We start from the raw sequence: 6158 nt of genomic DNA on the forward strand, positions 1-6158 counted from the left end.
TATATTGGCCATTTGGTGATGTCCATGTGTGCAGTCATCTGTTTGGTTGTTTGAAGCATGTGTTTGTGATGGACAAGTTGTTGGCTTCACAGAAATTCATGAGTGAATCTCCTGCTTCATTTTTAACCCTTAGTCCAAATTTTCCAAAGACATCTGATTCTGCTTTATTTCCTACTTTTGCCTAATCTATAATACGAGCACATCTTGTTTAGGTGAGATCCTACCACACCCTAAAGCAGTTCCTGAAGGTCTGTGTGGATGCTGAGACACAGCGCACTGGCACTTGAAACAAAGGCATATACCCAGAGTCGCGCTCAGAAATGAAGCCCTCTCACCCTACATGACTGAAGCTCAAAGTGTTACTCCTCCAGTGTTCACCTTTCAGTTGATCTCCCAGACATACTCAATAGTATGAGCCAGCTCCCAGAGCCCTGGATCCAAAGACTCTCTAGTGTTGTGGTTCTCAACCTGTGGGTCGCGACCCCTTTCACAGGGGTCGCCTAAGACCATCGGAAAACACATATATAATTACATATTGTTTTTGTGATTAATCACTATGCTTTAATTATGTTCAATTTGTAGCAATGAAATTGGGGGTCACCACAACATGAGGAACTGTATTAAAGGGTCGCGGCATTAGGAAGGTTGAGAACCACTGCTCTAGTGCCTTCTACCCCAGAGTTCTAAAGCCTCACTTCCCCTAACTTACCAGGTGAGCCACACACTTCACTCCAAGTCTTGAAACTCTTTTCTCCCAGGATAGGCAGGGCTTCTCCCTTGACATGATTGATTTTGAGATGCCCTCTGCGTGCCATCTATAAGGAGACAATGCTCTGTGAATCCAGCAGGTGTTCAAGCTCCCAACTCAACTGTGTGTGGCACAGAGGCAACTTTTCCCTCTGCAAAAAATAAAAATAATGCAAATTTAATCTCTGAGAGGATTTCCACTCTCATCTCCTATCAAATCCCACCATAGCATACTATTCCATGGGACCTTGTCACAATTTCAATTTCCTGAACCCCAACCCAGATCTACAGAATCAAACATTTGGAGATGGAGTACAGGAATAGGCATCTTTTAACAAGCTCCCCATGGAACACTTAGATATGGAAACTTGAGAATCATCACTCTAGGCTTTAATTGCTTTATCCTTGTCTCTTTCCCACTTCATTAGCATAAAACAATATTAGATATTTTCAGTTCTACTTTCTATTTCTGTGGCTTCGGCAAGAACACCTTGTCCAACTTGAAAGAAATGGAAGGAATAGAAAAACACGATGGCAATGGTGGTGGAAATAGCTATCAAAAGCAGGAATAGTAATCATGAACTTTCTTAAAAAAGAAAAGAGAGAAGAAATGTTAACTGCAGGGTAGAGGCAAACTAGCATCTTGCAGGGCAATCACTTCACTGCTGCAAGCAGAGAAAAACTTTGCATCTCATGTCCCCATTCCATGCACACTCTCTTCACTGATTCACCCATTCAGTAGGTTGTGCCAGGCAATGTTTTACTTTCCACTTATTCTACCATAAACAAAACAGAAAAGACCACTATCATTATGGAACTCACTTATCTACACTAATAAAAGAGACAGATGCTAATTGACCATACCTTCACTACGCTCATCAGCCAATCAGAAGAGTATGCAAATTAACCCAACAAAGATGGCTGTTAAATTTGCATACTGCAGGTAGATCCTGCTCCTCCACCCTACGTGGGCGGCAGTGCGATCCACAGCCACTGCCCACCCCAGGCGGGATCCAGGCCTGCCATGTGCTACTGGGAAGACAGGGCAGGCATGGCGGGATTGGGCATGCCATCTGCCACCAGGGGAGTGGGCCTAAGCCAGCAGGTGGTTATCTCCCGAGGGGTCCCAGACTGTGAGAGGGCACAGGTTGGGCTGAGAGACACCCGCCTCCCCCCCCCCACACCCGCTAGTGCACAAATTTTTGTGCATCGGGCTTCTAGTAAGCACTATATGAGCAAACACAAAATTCAAAAAGTACAAAAACTTAACAAATGAGTGTATATGATAAAAGAGAAGGCCTCCATGAACAAGTAACATTTAAACAGAGTAGTTACACTATAGTGAAATAGGTAGGGAGTGTGGAGACAGGCTCAGCATTTTGGAGAAAAAATATGCAGACAGAAAGCAAAGCATGTAAGACCTTAAGGCCATCGTCAAGCTATGGCATTTTATTTTATGTACCACTGAAAATCAAAAGGTTTTAAGCTAGGGAGATTAATCTTTTTTTTTTTTTTTAAGATCACTCCTGTTGCTGTGTGAAAAAATGGATGGAGGTAGCCAAGAAAGGCAATAAGATAAGTATTCTAGACAAGAGATGATGGTGGTTTTTATAAGGGTGTATCTTGTGTAAGAAGCTGGAAAGAGAGATGGCACCAATTACTAAATGGAAACACAGCAGGTTTGAGAGATAAAACTCAGGAGTTCAGCCTTGAATATAGTATATGTGAGATGTTTGTGAAAATATGAAAAATGTAGGCAGTATAATATAAGTGTCAAGAAAATGAACCTTTGGATTGACCTAGAGATATGAATTTGAATCATTTGCCCAAAGGTGGTACTGAAAACCATGGAAATGCATGAGCTACCAAAGGAGACTGTGCAGCCAAAGAAAATAATAATGAGGCTAAGATGGAGCCTTAATAACTCCAACATGAGAAGCCTGTGGACAAATAGCCACTTCTATCTAACTAGTCCCGAAGAATTTATATCAGTGAGCAATGGCAAGTACAATCAACCAGATAAGAAGATTAAGAGCCCCTATTGTAGGACAAACCATAAACCCTTTGATTGCATGTCCCATAACTGTCGACCAGATAAGTTGACAGTTCTATATGCATGATAGCCCAATAAATGTGGTTCAAGAAGTTACCAGTTATTGACTGATTATCATGTACCAGACATTATACTAGGTCATTTGCATGCATGAGGAGAAACGACTGGGCTTCAGAGAATAATGACTGAGCACAAAGTACAAAGTTAAAAGAAGATCTACAACCTTGGTACCAGGCAGCAGCACTCTGGCCATGAGAAGCAATGACAGCAGAGGATGTCAGACTCCAAATCTCTCTGCTCACATGTATAAGACAGACTCCTCTCATTTCCCCACTTTGAACTAAATAAGGTCACAAGAGTCATTGGGCAGTTCTAGGATGGCAAAGCCTCAAGAAGAAGATACTAGATTTTGGCTAAAAGAACAAAAGGGTTCTCAAATGAACTGTTATCACAGATACCCAAGCTGATAGTGTCATATGAGTTACACATATGTGACCAGCATATGAATAAGCGTATTTAGTCTTGTACAACCTACGAGTAGACTTGTTCCCCTCCTCACCATTGTGTTTCAATCTGTTCTATTGTATCTCCTATCCCTGATGGTGGGTTGCAGTGGAGGCAAGCTCCTATTTTACAAACAGTGGGGCAAGAGTGTTTCCTGATGGCCAGGGCTGACATGCAGAGGGCACAGAGCCATCTTGATAGGACCCTGTTTTTCCAGAACTGCCTGCAGGAGTGAGACCACAGCATTGGGAGAACCTGTGGTATATGGGACATACTGAAACAGGAAGTCAGGGTCATGCCTTTTAGACTGACAAATCTCTTCAAATAAATCCTTTTTCTTATCAGCTTAGCCTGAAGATCTTCTAAAATATGTATCCTTTATATCTCAAGATAGCTTTGGCCACTCTTTAAGTAAGTTATTCCATTTAGAATGTTTGGGATCTTGTCACCTATTACTTTCAGCATTGTGTATCCATCCAGACCTCTAGAAAACAAGATCCTAACCCATTAAACAAATCCTTTCTCACAGATGATAGTATCCCAATTTCCGAATTAGAAAATCGAGGCTCTGAGAGAATGAATGACTTCTCCAAGCCACAGAGTTGCAGAGTGGGATTTGCTCCAAGTCCAGCTGAACCCCTAAATTGCTTCAGTTGCAGTGAACTGTGTTTTGTAGATTGCAGTGAACAAATGGAATATAATTTAGAATCTACCCACCATAATAAGTAGTTAATATGAATGTAACAAAACAAAAAGAAATTGCAACCAATGCATGGATTAAAACCACTTCTTAAACTTATAGATGCCAAAAAAATAAAATAAAACTATAGATGCCAAGACTCCAATACCAGAACTTTGATTTAAAGTATGAGACGGGCATTAATCCATATCTAGTTTCATTTTTAATGTGGAAGCTCCTGGGTTAAACTTTTAGCTTTTATTTAGTATGTTATTTTAAAATACCTCAGAGTCTATTTGGGCTTTTAGTGAATAAATCTGTTAAGAAACCTGGAAACCTAGGAATGGAAACACCCAAATGATATTTATTGAAGGCAAAATGGAGAAGAAAATATTGTTGGAGTATATGTCACTCAGGCACACAAAGAATAAGGAGGAGTCCTTCTAAAGCACGTGACAAAACCAGCACAGAGGCAACTAAAGCAATGATTAGGACTAACCTGACATCTGCTGAATTCTGTCTGAATTTGATCAAAGTATAGCATAGGTACATGCCTAATTTACCCTGCTCATACCTTCACCTTTTCAAAAGGAAGAGAAACAACCAGCAACATTTCTTATTTAAATTGGCACTTGTTAACAACTAACATCCTCTAATGCTGCCTCTCCTATCTTTTCACTAAAGCACTTATAAAGACTTAAGAAGATATGCACCCACACCACCACTCCAAAATTAAGATTGACAGACAACTTAAAGCAAACATCTCGGAAGAATCTCCACAAAGCAGAGGAGAGATTAATTTAGTTTGCCCTCAAATGAAAGCCTGAGTACATTTTTTTCCTCAACTTGACTTCAGAGTATAAATCTGAGAAGTGGATCCAGTCATGACTCAAGTAGATAAAGAGATGAAAAAAGACAATCCAGCATATTGTCTGTTGAAAAATACAGTCTGGATAAATAGCACTGCTTTCAAAACGTGAAACCGATAAAATATTATTTCTTCATAAACTTATTTAAGGTCATAACTCCTTTTTCTGAGTACTACTGTTCCATTCTAAAAGTTTACAACCCAGGAGTTATTTAGGAATATGTTTCTTTAGTTTCCAAACACATTTTTAAATCCAATTTTCCTTTTATTGCTAATGTATGATCAGATTGTTATAAGATCATGGAAAATGCTCCATATGATGTCTATTTTTTGAAATTTGTTGAGGCTGCTTGTGAGTCAATGTGTGATCAATATGTACTTAAAAAGAATATATTTTATATCTTGTACGCATGATTTTTGTGATTTACCTTAGGTCAATATTATTGATCTACAGCTAGTCCAGAGATAACAAAGCAGAAAAATTCTAAAATCTCACATTATAAATAATGAAAAAGAAAGTTAGACTATGAACCAGACAAATTTGGTTTTCCAGATGCTGACAGAGCCTTTGGATGACTATAGGCTGCATAAGAAGAAGCTATATATATAAAAACCAAGTGACCGGAATGACTGAAATGACCAGAACAATTGGTCGCTATGACACACACTGCAGCCAGCCAACCGGCCTGATCGAGGGCGGGGCTGGCCAGTCAACCTCCCACGGCCCCTCCCCGCAGCTGCCTCAGCCCTAATCATGAATTTGTGCACTGGGCCTCTAGTAATATTTATAATCTTCTAAGTCCAAAAGATGTTCCCAATCACTAAAATTCTGTCCTGCAATGCAATTATATGGGATTCTACAGTAACAACCCTGTATATTGTCTTTTCTTCTGGATGTTAAGAGATTATATTTGGAGGGGAAGAAAAACAAGTTTTGAAAGATTTAAAGTTATATTTTAGGAAGAAGCAAACTTCCTATCAGCCAGTCCAGACTTTGAGGTTGACCACTTCTGAATGGACAATTGAATAATGATTTGTCCACATACAGAATAACAATATTAGACAGCAGATAAGGTCTGCTTCCTAAAAGAAGTCAGAAATAGCTCAAGTTTTAATATATTGGTAGTGACTGCCACCTCTCACGAGAGAAACAGAGTCTCTGCACTGATGGTTGCCATCTGGGAGCACAATTCAGGGTCAATTTCATTGGGAAAGAGACAGTCAGATTTTACCTGAGTAGGAGATTGTTACAGGTTGAATTGTGTCCCCCCAAAATTCATATACTAAATTCCTCACCCCCAGTACCT

The sequence above is a fragment of the Myotis daubentonii genome, chromosome 6 (genome assembly GCF_963259705.1).
Source record: "Myotis daubentonii chromosome 6, mMyoDau2.1, whole genome shotgun sequence".
Classification (NCBI taxonomy): Eukaryota; Metazoa; Chordata; class Mammalia; order Chiroptera; family Vespertilionidae; genus Myotis; species Myotis daubentonii.